Source organism: Gossypium raimondii, chromosome 1, assembly GCF_025698545.1.
Source record: "Gossypium raimondii isolate GPD5lz chromosome 1, ASM2569854v1, whole genome shotgun sequence".
NCBI classification, from domain to species: Eukaryota; Viridiplantae; Streptophyta; class Magnoliopsida; order Malvales; family Malvaceae; genus Gossypium; species Gossypium raimondii.
The window spans coordinates 45,323,312-45,343,899 of NC_068565.1; the positions used below are offsets into that span (position 1 = coordinate 45,323,312).

General features: G+C 34.5%; 2 long non-coding RNA genes across 3 annotated transcripts; both read left to right on the forward strand.

Annotated features, from left to right (window-relative positions):
* Nucleotides 1–3,078: 3,078 nt before the first annotated feature.
* Nucleotides 3,079–5,172, forward strand: LOC128032054 (uncharacterized). Its single transcript, XR_008198492.1, has 2 exons — nt 3,079–3,628; nt 4,826–5,172. It is a non-coding gene; the product is annotated as an uncharacterized LOC128032054 (long non-coding RNA).
* Nucleotides 5,173–5,608: 436 nt separating this feature from the next.
* LOC128042912 (uncharacterized) lies at nt 5,609–9,661 on the forward strand. Of its 2 annotated transcripts, XR_008198491.1 has the most exons (5): nt 5,609–5,836; nt 6,413–6,619; nt 6,705–7,177; nt 7,649–7,796; nt 7,884–9,661. It is a non-coding gene; the product is annotated as an uncharacterized LOC128042912 (long non-coding RNA). The 2 variants fall into 2 exon arrangements; XR_008198490.1 differs by having other exon boundaries at nt 5,609–6,619.
* Nucleotides 9,662–20,588: the final 10,927 nt, after the last annotated feature.

Here is a 20,588-nt window from a genome sequence, read left to right on the forward strand (position 1 = left end):
TCTCGTTGTAGTCGAGACCATAAGTTTGGGTGAATCCCTTAGCCACAAGTCGAGCTTTGTATCGGTCAATACGGCCATCGGGTTTAAATTTCGTAGTGAAAATCTATTTGAACCCTACGGTTTTTTTCCCTTTAGGTAGATTCGAGACTTCCCATGTTTCATTGTTTTTGAGGGGCTTCATTTCTTCCATCACAGCTTGTCTCCACTCAGCTGATTCAAGAGCCTCTTCTATATTTTTTGGAGTTTTTACAGAATCAACATTAGTCACAAAAGCTTTGTAAGACTTAGATAAATTTCCATAGGATACAAACCGAGAAATAGGATGTTGAGTGCAGCTCCTTGTACCCTTTCGAACTGCAATTGGAAGATAGATGGATGGTGACGGAGGTGGGACTTCTGTTTCAGAACAGTCCTCGGTTGGAGGTGTAATTGGCACTGCTGTATCAGCTTCAGGAGAACGATTCTGTCGGGAGTAAACCTGTATTTGTTGTTTTCCTTGATCAGGTGGCTGTTGTACTTCGGTGGAGATATTGTTATTGGGAAGGACGGTGTTAAATTCTTGCTGCACAGGGGAAACAGCAACTAAATCTGGGATAGGTTTGTTTGTGATAGCAGTAGTAGGATCAGGAGGTATAATGAGGAGAGTATTAAATGTCTCATCTTCATTAAAAATCTCCCCCTGAAGATGAGATGCTACAAAGTATGGTTCATTTTCAAAGAAGGTAACATCCCGAGAAACAAACATTCGGCGCAATGTTGGTGAGTAACACTTATAGCCTTTTTGTGTAGGGGAATATCCAATGAAGATGTAAGTGTGGGCTCGAGGATCAAGTTTGGATTGATTTGGTTGATGGTTATGGACAAAAGCTTTACAGCCGAATATTTTGGCTGGAAGATTAGGAACATGAAATAGAGGGAAGGCCTTTAAAAGAGTATTTAGAGGTGTTTGGAAATTGAGGATCTTTGATGGCATTCGGTTTATGAGATAACAGCGGTGAGGATGACTTCTCCCACAAGTATTTTGGAACATTCATGGTGAACATTATGGCTCGAGCCACATCAAGGAGATGACGATTTTTTCTCTCAGAGATCCCGTTTTGTTGAGGAGTGTCAAGACAAGAGCTTTGGTGTATAATGCATTGGTCAGAAAGGTATGGACTTAAGACAGAGTTGAAGTATTCTCTCCCATTGTCAGTACGGAGGGTATGTATGGTAGAGTTGAATTGGGTTCGAACCATTGAGTGAAAATTTTGGAATACTTTGGGTGTTTCAAATTTTTCTTTGAGTAGATAGACCCAACAGACCCTAGTATGATCATCAATGAATGTTATAAATCATCTAGCCCCTGTAATATTTTTCACTCGGCTGGCTCCCCATAAGTCACTATGGATTAGCGAAAAAGGTTGGGACTGAATATGTGGTTTTAATGGGTATGGCACACGGGTATGTTTAGATAATTGGCAAATTTCACACTTCAAGGAATTAATACTTTTATTTCGAAATAACAGCGGAAAATGTTTTTTCAAATAACAAAGTTTGGATGTCCTAACCTACGGTGCCATAACATAATAGTGTCCTCTTTTGAAGTGGATAGAGCCAATCCCCCTTGTGTACTGTTTTTATTCCAAATATATAGTCCATCATCAACTTTAGCAGTGCCAATCATCCTCCCCGATTTCTGTTCCTGTATCACACAACCAATTGCAGAAAATTCAGCAAGAACTTTTTCATCCTTAGTAAGTTTACTAATTGAAAGTAAATTACAGGACAAGTTTGGGACATGTAGGACTTTATCGAGAGAAAACTCTCGTCATTTGTACTTCTCCTATTCCATACGGTGAGTAAGAACCGTCACTATGCGGATTCGGATTTGTTATGACAAGGAGTGTAGGTGTGAAACAACGTGGAGTCACCTGTCATGTGATCGAAGGCGCCCGAATCAAGTATCCAAGGAGATTGATTATTAGATTCAAAAGCAATGTTGAGGGCAGTACCTTGAGTGGCTAGAGATCCATGAGTAGTGGGAGTACCAAGTATCTTATGGAGAGTCTCAAGTTATGTTTTGGTTAAGCAAACATCAAGAACATCATCAACAATAGTGGAGGATAACATGGCAGTTTTATTATCCTTCTGTTTTTTCTCGGGATAGCCATGGAGTTTGAAGCATTTTTCTTTTGTATGACCAACACGATTGCAGTGACTACACCATGGTCTTGTTGATCCAGAATCATTTCCAGCACGTTTTTGTGGCTGTGGACCTTTGGAGATGAGTGCAGAGGATTCAGTAGGACGGTTAGAAATCGGGGTCATAGGTTTAGGTTCCTTTGAATCTCCCATCATGACAAGACGATGCTTTTCCTCTCTTTTAACTTCTGCAAATGCTTCACCGATCGTTGGAAGAGGTGATCTACCTGAAATTGACCACGGACCTTGTCTAACTCACGGTTCAGTCCTGCTAAAAACTTATAAAGACGTTCATTGTTGAGATGGGTCATAAACCTGTTGTGTTCTACGCCTTCACCCCAATCTGCCTCATAATACATATCCAGTTCTTGCCACAAAATTTTCAGATTGTTGTAGTAGTGAGTTACCTCGAGTGTTCCTTGTCGGATATCCTTGAACTTAAGCTTGATCTCAAATACTTGGGAGGCGTTTCCAAGATCTGAGTAGTTTTCTTTGACTGCATCCCACATGTCTTTTGCAGTTTTGAAAAAAAGATAGGTGCGGCTTATATGGCCTTCTATCGAATTGATTAGCCAAGCCATTACAATTGAATTGTTGAGTTCCCAAGTGGCATAAGTAAGATCAGCTATGGTTGGTCGTGGAATTTCTCCATTGATGTACCCTAATTTGCCACAACCACGAATCACCATAAGAACCGATTGAGACCATTGCAAGAAGTTCTTCCCATTTAGCCGGTGATTGGTGATTATAAGGGAGGAATTAATTTCACCTTCAGTGATTCCCTGATTGATATTCTGAGTTATTTGTGATGTCGCAGTTTCAGAGAAATTTTCATTGATATCACCCATTAGAGGACTAAATCAAGGAATTTTAGGAAGGAAATTAGAGAAAAAATAGGATCGAATGAATCCTAAAGCCCTGATGCCATGAAAAAACTCAGAGGAAAAAATTCTGTTTCTTTTTCTACTGCTTTAGTTTACAGATTATAAAGAGAGGAATAATCATTTTAAAGGAAACAAATCCTAATTTCCTAAGAATCAGTAACTGAGATTAGTTTCTATTTACAAGGGAGGTAAGATTTTCCAACAGATTTCTATCCTTAATTATAGGGATTCCAACACATGGTATGATTCTAAGCTTTCGCTACTCTATGTTTGAGGGCCTAAAACCATATAACGACTTATCAAAAAACCCATCTCATACATACCAAATGCAGTCCCTAGAGTTAGATGCCTTCGTAAGTCTAGATTTATTCAAGTTTCTGCCATGTTACTGCTTGATACAATGATTTCCTTGAAGAAAATCGTAGTATCTAGTAATCCTCCAGCCTACTTTCTTAGTTCATCAAGTTCTTTTGCTCTTATTTTTCCGAGCTCAGTGGTAATGAATGTTGATCATGCAGGTTATTAGGCTAATGTCAAGAGGCGTCGATAATTGTGGTTATGTAAGTCTCAACTACAATGCCTTCTTGTACGTGTACTTGTAGTATACCCGTATTTAAAGGAACGGTTGTGTATCATAAGAATCTCCTTATACTTCATTAATACAGACATTTACAGTTTTACTTCCGAGATTGTTTAACATCTTAACTTACAATTTCAGATAGGAGGCTTGATTTTAGGAGCAGCAGTTTACTGGTCTGTATGACCTCCATGTAAATATGTATCTATGGCCAGCAATGGCCAAAGAATATTCTCAGACTGAACCATTTTTTACCTTACTGACAGAAAGCTGAAACCTTGATGAACCAGTCTAAAGGCCAGTTATTAGCATTGCTTCTAAGAAGCACTTTTGGGGAGAAGCTAAATTTTTTTGCTTCTGTCAAAAGCACTTTTAGGCCAATTTTTGGGTTTTGAAATGCATTTTTTCTCTCAAAAAGCATCTTGTTTAGCAATGCTTTTATCTCAAAAGTGTTTTTTGTCCCAAAAGTGCTTCTTAGAAGCAATGCTAAACTGGCCCTAAGTATTGACAATTGTGACACTGGCTCTGATTTAAATTGGTTGTAGATATACTATATGCAAAGTATTACAAGGGGTTTGCAAGGTAGAAGTGAATTCTAATCGAATCAATGATTTACCAGAAATAATCGAAGGGATGATGGTGATTTCCCTAGCTATTTTCTGATAAATCACTGACCGTTCAGAGTTCACCACCATTTCTGTGTTGCATTTTAGCAAAACAATCTGTGTTCTGCTATCTGTAGTGTAGTGGAGTTTGAAGTGAAGATAGCCCTTTTTTTATATTGAAGCTCGTTGAATCTTGACCGTTCATTTATGATTATTACACTTAATCATATCCATTAAAAAAGAGGGAAACTTAATTAATGCTAACATTTATAAAAATTCCTTATATGGCAATATGCATATCCACCACCTACCACTTTAGATTATCATTTAGAGTTAGCGAAATAGAAGATGCTGTTATATTTACTAATAAAAAAAAATATATCCGCATTTGGTGCATGAGTTAATCGTACACAATAAAATTGTGGAATTATATTAGATTTTTGAGAAAATACCACTTGAGCTACTTGCAGGGAGGCTCAAATGGTATCATACTTGCATGTAGGTTGCCTATATGCCTCCTCACACATAAATGATTTCCATAATTAATGTTATACTATATATTGACACCTCTCCAGTGAGTTTTGCAGGTCATATCTCCGTCAATGCGGAAGGACAAAGAAAAAAGTTTGGAAATGATGCTGTCTGTCCTTCGTGTTGATCTTACTTATTCTTCAATGCGGAAGAACAAAGAAAAAAGTTTGGAAATGCGGGTAATAGTGGGTCATCCAAGATATATACTTACAGGAGAAATTCATTGAACACAAGGAAATTGCCCAACACCCTTATAGATGTCAATGTGTTGTAAGTTTTCACTTGTGAAAACAATTACATGTTCATTCAACAGTTGATTGAATACTCTGTATAAAAACGAAAAGTAAATTATATAATTTGCAGAATTTATGTTGCACAACTGGCAACACAAGGGAAGCTCTTGCTTTGGTTTCATTGTAGTTTTAGAAACTGTGGGTTGATATTTGATTACTGGTTATGCATATTGTATTTGGACTCTGTCAAAGAAAACTAGGTGCCGCTACAAGTTACTGGTTCTTCCAAGCATCCGCAGTTGGTACATCAGGCATAATATTTAGATTAGTAAGTCACCTCGAACTTATTCGCAAAATAAGATTAATGTTCATACGAACCTCTTCCAACTAATGAATGTCTGCCTTGAAATTTAGGTTTTCTTTCGAAATAGATTGTTTGCTTTTATTGCCTGTCTTTGTCTCATCTGACATTCTCTTGGTTGTCTAGGTTGGTTCCATTGCTGTGTTTGTAACGAGATATAGAGGTATGATCAGAGATGCCAAAGAAGATCTGCAACAAAGCACAAGTTATTTCCACAAACCCAGTTTGATTCTAAGTTTTCGCTACTCTATGTTTGAGAACCTAAAACCATATAATTAACTATCAAAAAACCCGTCTCATACATACCACATGCAGTTCCTAGAGTTTGATGCAGCAGTTTACTGGTCTGTAGGTCCTGCATGGAAGTATGAATCTATGGCCAGCAATGGCCAAAGAATATTCTCAGACTGAAAACCATTTTTTACCTTACTGACAGAAAGCTGAAACCTCGATGAACCAGTGTAAGTATTGACAATTGTGACAGGCTCTGATTTAAATTGGTTGTGGCTATACTATATGCAAAGTATAGCAAGGGGTTTGCAAGGTAGAAGTGAATTCTAATCGAACCAGTGATTTACCAGAAATAATCGAAGGGATATTGTTGATTTCCCTAGCTATATTCTGATACATCACTGACCGTTCAGAGTTCACCACCATTTCTGTATTGCAATTTAGCAAAACAATCTGTTTTCTGATATCTGTAGTGTAGTGAAGTTTGGAGTGAAGATGGCCCTTTTTTTATATTGAAGCTCGTTGAATCTTGACCATTGATTTATGATTATTACACTTAATCATATCCGTTAAAAAATGGGAAACTTAATTAATGCTAACATTTATAAAAATTCCTTATATGGCATTATGCATATCCACCACCTACCACTTTAGATTATCATTTAGTGTTAGTGAAATATAAGTTGCTGTTTATCTTTACTAATACAAAAAAATATAACCGCGTTCGGTGCATGAGTTAATCGTAGACAATAAAATTATGGAATTATATTAGATTTTTTAGAAAATACAACTTGAACTACATGCAGGGAGGCTCCAGTGGTATCATACTTGCAAGTGGATTGCCTATATGCCTTAGGTAAAGCAGTCGGGCTCTCAGCAAATTCAGAAGGATAAAACTCCGCCACTGGAAGAATACATTACATTGTTAGGGGTTCAATTGTCTTATTGACAAAAGAGGGATTTGGAGGTTGGCCACGTCTTCTCTTTTGCATGCTAATATTGGAAGCCTTATGGTATGATTTCCAATTAGATGGTTTCAAATTTCTCAACCAGGAAGTTTATTTCTATATTTGATTTAATAGACTTTGTTGTTTTCAGGTCAATTGTTATTCTTTGAATTCTGTTGGACCTACTATGGAGAATCTAAGCGGTCCAAGGAGATCCCTTGCAGTTTACTTCACCTCTGCTCTTTCAAGTAACAACTCTTAAACTCATTACAGTACCTTATAAATTGCTTGTTGTGCAAAGCACCTGCTGTTGGTGCATTAGGTGCAATCTTTGGATTGGTAAGTCGTCTCGAACATATTCGCAAAATAAGATTAATGTTCATAAGAACCTGTTCCTTCTAATGATTGTGGGCTTTTAATATCTAGGTCTTCTTTCTTTCCTTTTTTTTTTTGTTTTTTTGCTTGGGAAATCAATTGTTTGCTTTTATCGCCGGTATTGTCTCATTTTACAATCTCTTGGCTGTCTAAGTTGGTTTTGTTGCTGTGTTTGTCTTGAGACAGAGGTATGATCAGAGATGCCCAAGAAGATCTGCAGCACATGGCACAAGTTACTTCCCAAACACGGTATGATTCAAAGCTTTTGCAATTCAATGTTTGAGATTTGGAGGAACCGTATAAAGACATGTCAATAAACCCGTCTCATATATACGGAATGCAGTCCCTAGAGTTGATGCCTTAGCAAGTCTAGATTTATTCAAGTTTCTGTTATGTTACTGGTGTGATAGAATGACTACCCTGAAAAAAGGTGTAGTCTCTACCATCCTCAAAGCAGACTTTTCTTAACGCATCAAATGCTTTTGCGCCAGCATTTCGGATGTTAACTGTAATGAATGTTGATCATGCACGTTATTGGGCTAATGTCAAGAGGCATTGATAATTGGGGACACGTAAGTTTAACTATTACACGTGTGCTTGTAGTATACCGCTATTTAAAGTAATGGTTACGTATCATAAGAATCACCATACTTCTTCGTTAATACAGACAGTTACAGTTTTACTTCAGAGATTGATCAAAATCTATTCTTACAATTTCAGCTATGTGGCTTCTTGGAGGAGCAGCAGTGTCCTGGCTTATAGGACCTGCATGGAATGATTTTGACTCAGCCAAAGAAAACTAGGTGCCGCTACAAGTTACCAGTTCTTCAAAGCACCCGCATTTGGTACAGGCGCAATAATTGGATGAGTAAGTCATCTTGAACTTATTCGCAAAATAAGACTAATGTTCATAAGAACCTGTTCCAACTAATGATTGTCTGCCTGGAAAATTTAGGACTTTGGTGTGGAATAGCTTGCTCTGAGACATACAATAGAACCGGTCAACAGTAAGAGTTCATAACCTAAAATCTACATTGACAACTCAATTTCAATGCTTAATTATGGAATTAATTTTCCCATGTTTTGGAGAATGATTTACAGTATGAATTCATTTTCACCAAACAAACATGGGAAAACAATGAAAATGTTTTTCTTAAAACTTTTTACAAGTAAACAAACAGATTTTTAATTTCTATTTAAATTGTCTATTTTTATAAGGACTAGTCTCATGCAACACAGCTTAACTGAAATTCTATAGGTTGGCATGGTGACAGCTTAGAATTGCTTATGCTTATCTCAAGTTGTTCACTGTTCCAAGTCACAAACCAAAAAATAACTCATCAAAATACATTTGAACCAAACTTACCCACAAAACCTTAAAGTTCTCGAACTCTCTTCCGGAAAAAATTGAACTTGAAATCTTAAAATTTCGAATTTCGAATTCTCTTCCTTGACATTAAACCAAAGAACCAATGCCTCATTGGCAAATGATTTAAAAGTGTAGGTAAACTGAATTCTATTTTTTTCTTCAAACTCTCAATTAATTCATAGGATTAACTCGTGCATCAAACTCGGTTAATCCTTTTGTATTAGTAGAGGTGACGGCAACTTCTGTTTTACCAACACTAAAGGATAATCCAAGGTTAATGATGGATGGTGGATATGCATACTGCCATAGAAGGATATTTTATAAATGTTAGCATTAATTAGGTTTCCTTTTCTTTTCAACGGATATGATGAAGTGTAAGAAACATAAATGAACGGTCAAGATTCAACTAGCTTCATTATAAAAAAAAGGGCCATCTTCACTCCAAACATCACTACACTACATATATCAGAAAATAGATTGTTTTGGTAAAATGCAATACAAAAATGGTGGTGAACTCCAAACGGCCAGTGATTTATCAGAAAATAGGTAGGGAAATCACCATTTCCCCTTCGATTATTTTCTGGTAAACCATTGATTCGATTAGAACTCACTTCTACCTTGTAAAGCCCCCTACTATACTTTGCATATGGTATAGTATGTCTAGAATCAATTTAAATCAGAGCTTGTGTCACAATTTTCAGTACTTACACTGGTTCATCGAGGTTTCCGTTTTCTGTCAGTAAGGTAAAGAAGTGGTGGTCGGTCTGAGAATATTCTTGGGCCATCACTGGCCATAGATTCCGACTTCCATGCAGGTCCTATAAGCCAAGACACTGCCGCTCCTCCAAGCAAGCCTCCTAGCTGAAATTGCAAGTTAAGATTTTAAGCAATCTCAGTAGTAAAACTTTAAATACAGGTATACTACAAGTACACGTGTAAGAAGGACGGTAGTTAAGACTTACATGACCCCAATCATCAATGCCACTTGACATTAGTCCAATAACCTGCATGATCCGCATTCATTTCCACTGAGCTCGGAGAAAAGTAAGAGCAAAAGCGTTTGATAGGCTGTTTAGGGTTCTCATAGGTTGAGTAGCAAAAGCTTTGAATCATACCATGTTTAGGAAATAACTTGTGCTATGTGTTGCAGATCTTCTTTGGCATCTCTGATCATACCTCTATGTCTCATGACAAACACAGCAACAGAACCAACCTAGACAACCAAAAGATTTACAAAATGAGAAAATTGAGGTTCTGGAATAAATAAATAAAAGCCAAGTATTTCAAGGCAGACAAATATTAGATGGAACAGCTTCGTACGAACATTTATCTTATTCTGTGAATAAGTTTGCAAGGACTTACCAATCCAAAGATTGCGCCTGATGCACCAACTGCGGGTGCTTTGCGGAACCAGTAACTTGTAGCGGCACCTAGATTTCTTTCAACTAATTGAGTCAAAATTGTACTAGCAGGCAAACAATGTATAATCTACTGTAATGAGTTTACGAGTTGTTACTTGAAATAGCAGATGTTAAGTAAACTGCAAGAAATCTCCTTGGACCACTTAAATTCTCCACAGTAGGTCCAACAGAATTCAAAGAATAACAATTGACCTGAAAACAACAAATGCTAATCAATCATGTAGAGAAATAAACTTCCTAGTTGAGAAATCCTAAACCAAACCATAAGGTGCCTTATATTTGCATGCAAAAGAGAATATGTGGCCAGCCTCCAAATCTGTCCTTTCTCAATAAGACTATGCAATCTGCATAACCAGTAATCAAAGATCAACCCTCATTTTCCAAAACTACAATGAAACCAAAGCAGATACGACTTCGAAATTTCCTTCACGAATCGATCTGAATCTCACCTTAGCTCCCCAAAGCAAGAGCTTCCCTTGTGTTGCCAGTTGTGCAACATAAATTCTGCAAATAGTATAATTTAGTTTTCATTTTCTTTTTTTCAAAAACAATTCAATGTTTTGTTCATCATGGAGAACTTACAAGACATTAATAGCTAAAAGGATGTTGGTCTATTTCCTTGTGTTGAATGAATTTCTCCTGGAAGTATCCATCTTGAATTTGAAGAAACATAAGTAAGATGAACACGAGGAACAGACAACATCATTTGCAAATCGAAAATTGCCGGACCCTATGAAGTTGGAAATTGTTTCAGACCATACATGATTCAATCTAGGAACATTACATAGATGACAGTTTCTGTAGATGATACAAAGAGTTACTGAAGAACAAGGGGCTTCGGGACAAAGTAATCACGTTAACATAAGATGAGCCCAGAACAAGGTAGATGTCGTGGCTTAGCGCTTGATGGCAGAGTAGCTAACATTCTTAAGGTATCAGGTAAATGGGTTAACACAATCAAGCAAATAGGATGTTACGGGGATTAAAATTGGTGATGAATACCATTGGAGGGGTGAGTTGTGTGTTGTTGGGCTTCACTATAACTTTCAGAGAGGAATAGGTTATAGCATTGTCGACTCCCGCCAATATGACAGAGGTATAATAAGTAGAGTTCCTTGTCCTAATTTGACATACATGGGAGAAGGTGAAAATAGAGATCAAAGGCTTGAAAGTTGAAATCTTGCGTTGAAAAATAATTTACGTTACAAAAGATCTACGAGAGTGATATGTAAGTACGACAATGATAATAATGCGAATGCTTTTGAGTACAAGTTTATGTACGAAGGATTGTACCGAGTGAGCTGATGTGACGATGAATTTAAATGCTTAAATTGTTTATGTACTACTTTAAAATAAGATAAATCAATAAATTTAAATGTTTATTTTTTTCAATTCATTTTTATAACGTAAGACACTAATTAATTTCTTATAATAAACCCACCAAGTATTTTAACAAATAGAATTTCCTGGAAACTACATGCTAAGTTACGGCATTGAAGACAATATTAGTGCACTACTACTAAACAACTTAATTGCATATTGATTTTTCAACTTCAAAATGCTATAAAATCTAAACTACAGTATATATGATGGCATTTGGTGAAATCAATTATGTCCTTCCCTCGTTCAAATATTATTTACAGATCAAAACAAGAAAGCAATTAGTAGCACAGGAGTAACCATTGTCAATGCCAAAGCTGCAATTACTTTATACTACTATTTATAGACCAAATCAGTCGAAGAAAAGAAGGCAAATTTGGTGATGATGATGCCTGCTCATTGTTCAATTGTCGAGTATCAAATGCCAGCTTCATCAAAACTAATGCCTCCGGATTCGTTTCTGCTTCCATTTGGAATCATATTGTTAATGATCCTCCAACATATCAAGTTGGAAACTTGTACACAGAAAATGTATACGAGGATAATGGATCCCCCTGTTGAAACTTGTCTTTGGTAGCACCACAGATGATTGATCTCCATTAATCGATACCTGATAGTTTACTGACATTATCAAACAAGCCTATAATTCATTGAGTTCCATAGCTTCAAGCACTTTTCAAATAAACATCCAACTTACCTCTTCTTTTGAATTATTTGTAGAATCTCTTCCTCTAATTTGCATGTTTCTCACAAGCCTCTTGGTTGATGGTTATGAGTTCTTTTATGCATATGCTTATTAAAGCTTTCACTTTGATTCTATGGATCATATAGCACAAGTTGATGGGTCTATGATCATTCACAAATTGCGAACATACCCTTTTTTTTTTTGGCACCAAAGCAATTAAGGTTCTATTGTAACGACCCGATAGTCGCGGGTTTCGGAAAATACCTTTCTGGGACTCCGTTTTCGGAAATCGGATTTACGAAGTTAGTTGTGTAGTTAATTAAGTTTTAGTTAAGTGAATTTGCATGAATTAAGAATAATTAGGTAAAAGGACTAAATTGCATAAAGTGTGAAAGTTGAATTATAGATCAAAGAAAAAAATTAAAGGGACTAAAGAAGTAACTATGTCATTGTCTTAAAATGAGGCGGCATAAGGTGTATATTATTATAAAAATTTAAAGTTAATATATATTATAATATTATAATATTAAATCGTAATTATTAAGTATATATATTATATTATATTAATAAAATAAGTAATAAAAAGAAATAGAAAAACGAAGCAAAGAAAAACGAAGCAGAAAAAAAAAAGAAAGAAAGAAAAAGAAAAGGGAGAAAGGAGAAAGATGAAGGGCCTTAGGGTTTCAAATTTTCAAGTTTAACTGATTAGTCAATTTAGTCTTTTTTTTCTTATAATTTTTATGTTTTTGGAATCCCGGTATTAAATACTACCCGACCTATGCCGAAATTTTAAAAATTATTGAGTTTTTAAGTGTTGTTAATGTTGAATAATTTTAGTATTAGGGATTAAATTGATAGATTTTTAAGCTAGAAATGAAAAAGGATTAAATTGTAGAATAAATTGTAAATTTTGATAAATAGGGACTAAATTGTAAAAAATTGAAATTTAGGGATTTGAGTGAAAATAGGAGTTAATTTAGTTTAAAGTGGAATTTGCATGAAACTATAAGATTAAATGTGAAGAAATAAAATTAGTCTCAGTTTAGGGGTTAAATTGAAATTTAGGCAACATTTGAGTAAAAAAATTGAAATATTCAATATAAAATTTAATTGTGTTGTATTGATGAATTTTAATTTTAATTCTGTAGCTAACGTTGTACCGGAATCCTTAACTAAAAAGGGGAAAGATAAAGTCAACGAGGATAGCTCAGAATTTCTGGTTTGTATTTCTATAATCCGAACTCAGTTATTAATTGTTGTATTTTTTATTTAATGCATATGGTAAGTGTTGAGGTGAGCATTTGACACTTTGTCATTGAATTGAATTTAAGTTGATTGAATGGATTGAATTGGTATATATATATATATATATTGAATATATTGATTATTTGAATTGAAATGAATATTGGTTGTATTTGAAAAGTGAATTGGAACCCTATTAACTGTATCAGGCTGAGTCGGATATAAATGGCATGCCATAGGATTGAAAGAGTTCAGGGATTTCTTCGACTTCGAGTCGATGAGGCACTGTGTGTCAATTTGTTACTTTGAATTATTTGATGAAGCAATGGGTGCCAAACTGGTGTGTTTTGGTTGGATCTGTGTATCCATCCGAGTTCGAGTCATGTTAATAGGGGTGAATAATTGAAATGGCACTATGATTGATATTAGATGATATTGTATGTGAAATAAAAATGGGACAGTGAATTGAAATATGAATTGAGACATATGAATTGTGTATTCATAAATTGGATATGGAATGAACAATATTGTTGTTTAAATGATAAGTGTATCATATTGTGAAAAGTTATTATATAACAAATTATAAGAATTGAGTATGGTATGAATGATGTAATTATGAATTGAATATTGAATGACTAATGTCATTGTATGAATAAATGTGGTTTTTAATATCCAATTGTGCTTGTAATTAAAATGTGCATATTATATTATATTGTCTTTAAATATTCGAATTATAGAAATACCATTGAGTTTTACTCAGCGTACGGTTTTATTTTTCATCGCAGGATAGGTACTTAATTTTGATCGCCGATTCAGCATCCAACAAAGATCCCGAACTCAAACGTGGTGATGTTTATCCTTTTGAAATGTGTCGGCATGTACCTAAGCTGTCTAAATAATAATTATTTTGTGGTTTAATTGTAAATAAGGTTTTAAGTTTAATATTGGTTTGGTATATACATATAAACATGTGTTTGTTTTTGAAGTTTTATTATGACATGTTAAATTGATGTTTAAGTATTCATAAACTAGGCAAAATGGATTAAATTAGGTATGTTTATAATTTGGACTTGAATGATATTTTAATAATATAAATTGCTGATATAATTGCGGTACCAATGAGAGTACATTGGTTAGGCACTTAGGATGATTATTTTGACATGATTTGAATGTGTTTGATTGTGTTTTGAATTGGTTAAACGAATGATTTTTGAATCACTTAGTGTCCAAGCTTGCAAGGAATGGTAAACTTGTTGTTTAAAGTACATTTTGAGTCCACATGGCCAGCACACAAGCGTGCTAGGCCATTTCGAAAGGGCACACGGTCTGGCACATAGGCGTGTGGCTCGGCCATGTGACCTAAGTCAGAGAGTTACACGGGTATAGACACGGGTTGAGGCACGACCGTGTGTCCCTATTTCGAATACCCACACGGCCTGAGACACGGGCATGTCTCCTGACTAGAGGTGCTCATGGGCCGGGTCGGGCCAAGTTCGGGCTGGGCCCAAAAAAAATTCAGCCCGCTTACTAGGCCTAGGCCCGGCCCGACCCGAAATATGGGCCTGACATGTAGCCCAGGTCTGACCCGTGGAAAAAATATGAAGCCCGAGCCCGGCCCGGCCCATTTTTTTTACTTAAAAGTTAAAACTAATTGTTATTAAAGTTATATCAAATATCAAATTATATTTTTTTTGTATATAATGAAAAAAAATTTAAAATAATAGCTTTCATCATGTTATCTATAAACTTTATGTTAGAATTGATGTAGTATTACACTAATACACTCTAAGTTTAAAAAACTAATTGAATTTAATGTTATTTAATTGTATATAATTACACATTTGTGACATTTAGGTAACAATCAATTCTTTAAAAAGAGAATAAAAATAAAATGATTATACAAGTAATACTAGCAACATATTATCATTGGGCAATTAAACCTTCTTTGTTGCTTTTAAGTTTTAAGTGCAAAAATTGTCAAATAATACCAAACTGTCAAAAATGTCACAAATATTCTATGCATATTGCATATTGCATAATAACATAATTAATTTAAATATTACATTATTGCTTTTAAGTTTTAAGTCGCAAAAAAGCATCAAATTTAATTAATTTAAATTAATAACATAATAACATAATTAATTTAAATATTATCTATGCATAATATCATTGCTTTTAAATCATATTAAATCAATTTGAGTTTTATCATTTACTAAATCTCTAATTTTACTTCAAACTATCTTTGAGATAAGAAAACATAAGTTAAACCCCACAAGTACACATACCTCCTGCTGTTTTTCTGCCTCAATAGCTTGTTTCTGCAATAAAACAAAGCAAAAACAAAAAAGATGAGATTAAAATTATGAATAACATGTACAAAATACAATGGGAAATGTTACTACTGCAAGAAGTGAAGTAATAATGGAATGAGCAAAGAGTTGCAGCATCTACGCCCCTAGAAGATATAATGTAGCTCTCATTTCTCCTGCTGTCGAATTGGTGTTCCATAGGATAGGAGACAAGACAAAATTAGACCCATGTGAATGCCAGTTAAACGACCTTTGCTACAATAAAAGACTCGATTTTTCAAAGAGCTGGTACTGGGATTGTCATGACCGCTACAGAGGGTTGGTTGTTTGTTTTTTTGGACCAGTAGTGAACATGTTCTTAGACTTATCAAAATCATTTCATTATCAAAGTCCTATTTCTCTTATGTTTATTAAAACTTGTTTGGTATGTTTTCATACAAGAAGAAAGAACATATGGATATAAATGTAGATAGGCTCCTTATAAGAGAATTTAAAACAGTGTTGTACCTAATAAGAGAATTTAAAACAGTGTTCGAGAGCTCATTAGGTTCACTAAATTTAAGGAATACCTCGGCCAATAGAGATGTGATCTGTAAATTCACAAGAAATATCAATATTATACATAATATTAATTATAGATATTGATTCCATGAGCTTACAAAATGTATTTTTACTAACCGAAACTCTACGAAAAACAAAACCCCGCCACAGTACAATCCTTTATAAATTGACTTTTCCTCAACAAGACCCCAAAAAAACAAAGTTGGATGTAATTTAAATATAAAAATTTGTCTTTGTAAAGTTAAATGGACAATTTAGGCTTACTCAACTGTTCCATATCATTTTAAGTATATATACTTAATAATTTTTATTTAAACTTTAAACAGTTTTTCTTTTAATTTGAAATTAAACAATTTATCTAAAATCTGATTTTTTTCTTGAAGTACTAACTTCATTAAAAATGGAAATCGAAGTACGATTGAAGTCATTTCCACTGCATATAATCAAGCTTGAACCGTTGGATCACGTAATAATATATATAATACTTTTATTATTGAATTTAAATAAAATAAATTTGAAAGATAAAGGTAGAAAGGACATGCCAAAATCTGGAAAAGGATCAAGCCCATCTAGACAATTTTTACAGAAAAGCTCTAGCAGATGACTTCAAAGTTCAAAGAGAACATGGCAATAGTATATTAAAAATCGAAACATGTCACCGTCACTAAACTCAGCAATAAAGAGCAGCCTTCTCTTAAGTACATGATTAAAATGTAAAGCTCGAAAATTTCGATTGAAATGAAAACTAAAGTGAAGAAGAATCGAAGCATGTTACCTTGAACTTGTTGATTTGAAGGGTTTGGATCGGAAGTTGTAGAAGAATCGAAGTGAAGAGAACAACAATGCCACCTAGTGTCGTGGAGTGGAGGTGGAGTGCTGGAGGACCGGACACCGGAGGTGGGATGGTGGATCGGTGGGGACTGGAGGTGGATTTTCGATTTGGGGAAAAAAAGGGAGGAGGGAAGGGAAGGGGTTAGGGATTTCTATCTAAAGTTTAACGGGGTTGGGGAAATGGGGAGGGGAAATGGGAAATGTAAAATGTAAAATGTAATAATAAAATTTAAAAATATATATTATTTATAGCCGGGCCCGGGCCAAAAAATTTTGCCCGAGGCCCGGCCCGTTTTTTAAACGGGCCTCGATTTGTGCCCAAGCCCATATTTCAGGCCTATATTTTTACCCAAATCCTCTCATTTTTCGAGTGGGCCGTCGGGCCGGGCCAGGCCGCCCGGCCCATGAGCACCTCTACTCCTAACCGTGTGAGTCACACGGCTTGACCACACGGCCGTGTGAACCCTGTAACTTTGAAAATTTTTAATATTTTCTGAAAAATTCTCTAAGTTTCCAAATTAGTCCAGATTTGTTTCTAACGCGTATCTTGGGCCTCGAGGGCTCGAATAAGGGACAGTATGTATGAGTTTAATTGGTTTCTAACCTAAATATTATATGATATGAAATGTTTGAAATTTATGTCTATTTGATCGATAAGCTTCGGTAATGCTCCGAAACCTTATTCCGACAACGGATGTGGGTTAGAGGTGTTACATCTATTCTACTATTTTAACATTGATTGACCTTTATGTAGGTTGCCTCTTTCAGTTACCTCTTTCTATTTTACTCTTTTAACATTGATTGACCTTTATGTAGATTGCCTCTTTTAGTTACCTCTTTCCTTACCATCTCCTAATTCTTTTAAAAGAACAATGTTGGCTTCCCATTCGATCATGATGCATTCATTGGATTTATATTATTTAGTGTCTCCTCTATTTCTTCGTTAGTAAATGGTCTCAACAAGCTATCATCCTATTCACTTGAAATCTTCTTCATATTTAACTTCCCAAGGTATTCATCATGTAATAGCCCGATTTTAGGCCTAGTCGGAACAGTGGTTTCGGGACCACAAATCCGACGAGAGAAAAAAAAATGTAATGGCCTGAATTTTCAGAGGTGTCGGAACGGTGATTCGAGATCACTAAATTCGACAAATGAGTAGAAAATATTATTAATTTAGTAAGTATAAGTTAAATATGAAGTTAGGAAAATTTTTGAAATAGTGAATAGTGCACTAGAAATAAATATTAAAATAATTAGAATCGAAATGAGGTATCAAGACCTCGGGAATTTTAAACTGAGCCATAAATATTTTTATAAATATTTATGGAGTGTTAAAAAGTTAGTATTAAAGTTTCGTTAAGAAATTTTAAAGTTTCGATAATTAATTGAACAAAAAGGACTGAATTGTAACAAATGCAAAATTTTGGGAAATGATTAAATAGCTTAAATGATAAAAGGAAGAGGGCTTAAAAGGCAAATAGACCCAAGGTCTATTTGGGCTGGACGGCAGAGGCATGAAATCAGCAAGAAAGTAAGGAGAATTAAGGGTAAAATTGGAAAATTGTAAAATTTGCTTAATAAAGTTAGGACCCAAGTGGAATTATCTAGATTTCTCTTCATTTTTCTGAATTCTCATCAGCTAAAACACCATGGAAGGGCTTCTTCAAGCTGGTTGTTCATATTTTTACTACAAGTAAGTTCAATTCTTGACTATTTCTTGAAATTTTGTATTTTATGACTTTTACAACTAGGCTCACTTGTTAAATTCATTAGTTTTGATTTTATGAAAGAAGTTGAAAGTTGATATGAATATGTGCTGGAATTATATGATGATTTATCATGAAATTAGAGCTTTAAATTGTTCATATGCTGATTTTATTGAAAGAATTGAATAGAAAGTGAATGTTTGGGACCTAATAGTAAAAGAGTTTTAAGATAGAGTTATATGTGGAAATTCTGAATTTCAATAGTTGTGTAACAACTTATAATGTCTAGGTAAAGTATTAATTGAGAAAATTAGACTAATTGAGGGGTTAATTGAGAAAGGACCGAATTGTATAAACTGTGAAATTTGGGGCAAAATGGAAATCTACATTTTGCACTAAAGCAGTTTTGGACAGCAGCAGTAGTGTAACTTTGAAAAATCACCAAAAATTGTAGAAATTTAATTAGAGGATGAATAAAATATGAAACTAAAGCTTATTGAGTCTAGTTTCTTATAAAATAAATGGTGAGAGCAATGGAATTGTAAATCATGAGATATAATAGATTTTGTGAGACAAGGTCAGAATGAATTCGGGTTCCCCTGTTCTGACTTTGGAAAATCATTAAAAATTGTACAAAAATGATTATGAGTTATAATTTATATGTTTATAATACTTAATGAGTCTATTTTTAGAAGAAACAAACTAAAACATCATCTGAATTCTGTACAATGAGATAATTAATTTTTAGTGAAGAGTGGTCGAAACTGTCAGACAGCGAAACAGGGGAAACTTTAAAGAATAAACTGTATTATTTGGCTCAACCAAAAATTCTGAAAATTTTATGCTATGAATATATGTGAGTCTAGTTTCAGGGAAAATTAACGGATCTTAATTTGGAGCTCTGTAGCTCTGGGTAAAAATAATTTAGTGACTCTGACTCGGATAAACAGCTTTGAATATACATGTTAGTGAATATTGAAATTATGGTTAATGTTGTTTAAGTGTGTTATACACATTAAGGATGTGGAATGGAGAGGAGGAGGAGGAAAATTGGGAAATATATGAATGATTCGTGTATAAATGGTCATATGTTTGATTATAACTGATAAACGATGAAATATGAATGATGCTTATTTTTGTGCATTATTAGTCATGGTTTAAGCTCATGTGTGAAAATAAAGTTTCATAGTATGTGTGTATGGTATATTCAATATATGATGTGGCATGAAATAATGTCATGAATGGTTTATGAATTAACACATGTTGGTAAGCCCGATATATGAATAAATGATCAAATTGAGCGAACGCGGATTTGAGTACTTCGATCAAGTGATAAAGTGATAAGTGGTAGCATTAGCTACACTTATCTGATCAAGTGAAAAAGTGATAAGTGCTACACTTATCTGATCAAGTGAGAAAGTGATAAGTGCTATACTTATCTGATCAAGTGAAAAAGTGATAAGTGCTATACTTATCTGATCAAGTGACAAAGTGATAAGTGGTAGCCTTAGCTACACTTATCTGATCAAGTGACAAAGTGATAAGTGGTAGCCTAGCTACACTTATCTGATTAGGGACAAGTGATAAGTGATCATACGTAAGACCATAGTTATACTATGGCAAAGTGAAAGTGAAGTACTCAATTTTCCGTAACCGTTCCCTAATTTGATTAAGGATGGTAAGTGACAAATGGGCCCAAAAGAATTAAAGCAATTGGATAAGTGGTAGTGTATTTATACCAGGATGATGTTGTTATTTAAGTTAAAGTGATATCTTCATTGCAAAATTGAGAATTTCATAAATGTGTTATTGAATGGTATAATCAATAAACATTGAGTTAAATGGTAAATACGTATTAGTTTTGAACTTGATGTCATTGAATTGTACGTGAATTAAATGGAAATTGCTAGTGATATGATTTAAATTATGAGCATGAGAAATTGCGAATTGAATGAAATGAAAATGAAGCATTAAATTGCATGAGTATGTATCGGGTCTCACAGGCCCTAATTATTATGATTATAATATTTTGAGGATATATTGTGAAAAGTTATAGAAACATGTTAATTATTTTGAAAGTTTTAATTTTGATGAAATTTTATAACTCGGTTAAATACGTTTACAAGTGTATGTGTTTTGGTAATGCCTCGTAC